Source organism: Haplochromis burtoni, unplaced genomic scaffold, assembly GCF_018398535.1.
Source record: "Haplochromis burtoni strain Fernald_Lab_line unplaced genomic scaffold, NCSU_Asbu1 Contig_1365, whole genome shotgun sequence".
In the NCBI taxonomy this organism is placed as follows: domain Eukaryota; kingdom Metazoa; phylum Chordata; class Actinopteri; order Cichliformes; family Cichlidae; genus Haplochromis; species Haplochromis burtoni.
The window spans coordinates 1,815-3,588 of record NW_024583726.1 but is presented as its reverse complement, the minus strand read 5'-3'; positions in this window follow the sequence as shown (position 1 = coordinate 3,588).

Below are 1,774 nucleotides of genomic sequence, written 5' to 3'. Positions count from 1 at the left end.
GAAATGTATAGTAAACCCCCAAACACATTTTTTCTGTTTCAATCACACTGAATTTTTGTAAACTATTAAACAGAATATTTTTGTTATATTTACAACATCAGTGTGTGATTGTAATCAAATTTATTTGTTAATACTACAAATATTGGGAACAAAAACAGTGAAATACTTTAATATTCATGACAAAACAATTATGTTAATTTGACATACAAATATTGTAAAAACTGTAGTTTTAGTCAGTTGTTTGTAAAAAATGCATGAATTATATGTAAGTCACTTTACAAGTTTATACTGTAGGCCTGTAACGGACTACTTTTAACATGATTACATGATGAAATTATGCAAATTCAGGTACAGGGCTAATAAAAATGTTTTTCACAGAAAATGTCATTGTGAACTGGAGAGGTTACTTCTCTATTTTTATACTATACAAAGATATACAATTATAATGACATTGCCAATTTTTTAATCATTCAGGCTATTTGCAGCCTATTGTAGAGTAACCTATAAGAAATTATTATTATCGATAGCCTAAGTAACACTTCTGTTCAGTCATAATCCTTGTATTCTTTATGTTTCTTTTAATTGTAATGTGATACTTAGACTAGACTACTGTTTTTGGGTTAGGTTAGCAATGTATCATATCACAGGCTAAACAACCTAACAGTGCCTCCCATAGGATGTCTATGGTGCCTCATCTCCACAGAGCTGTAAGCTACTGTAGCCTGCACTGAGTACCTAATTTTGAATGTGCATCTGTAGCTCGTCTCCGATTGGATAATGACATGAGGGCAGGAGGAGCGGGAGAAGAGCTGCTAGTTCACAGCTACGGCGAACGAACCAGCAGCACGCACCATCTGCAGAGTGGAAAGAGAACATGGGAGCAGAAAACGTTGAGCCTCACTACACACTTTATACGCTTTTCTCAGACAAGCCTGAACATTTTCACACTTTTCGCTCTTGTTTAAACTCTCTCAAATTTCAAACCTTAGTGGAAAAATAAGTCCAGTATTATAGAACGGTTGTATGCACGTGTTTACAAAAAAGTAGGGAAAATGTGTAGGACGCATAAAGCATGTTCCCCAGATGGTATTGATGTACAATCTCACCCTCAGCCCCCAAATGATAGTAAAGATTATTAAGAAAACAAACATAAAAACATGTCACCTGCTAGTTCAGCCAGTGATATGCCAGAGAATGATAGTCAGTCTTATCTCAGGAACACGTGTCTCTTTTACCTTAAACTGCAAGGACAGCTGCTAATTCCTGCCTCTAATATACAGACTACTTGGATTTGAAGGGGAAAAGGTCTTCTGGACTGCATGACCACAGTTGGTGTCAGCAAAAGCAAGACGTTCCTTCAGACTGATGCAAGGCTTAAGAGGATATGGGGACGCAAAGTGGCTGCTTAGATGATGTGAAAGAGGTGGTCCTGCTTCTGTTCAGCTCCTTTGAAGAGAAGTAGGAGTTCATGTGTTTCCATGTAGAAGATACATGTCTGGCAGATGAGGTGCAACTGGAGCAAGTGTCTCTGACACCCACTATTATTGTCTTTGGTAAGTCTGTTTCATAGCTCTCTCTCACTCTTTTTAATTTCACTGTTTATAGAATGTCATGTACATCAGTGCTTATTAATATAACCTGTTAAATAATTTGTTCAAAGGTGAGCAAATATGTCTTTCTTATTTCTCAGACCTGAGAATCTCACGTTACAACAATTGTGATTGAGACTCTGGGATCTGGAGTCTGGCTCTGACTCTTGGTTGGGTTTGCACCC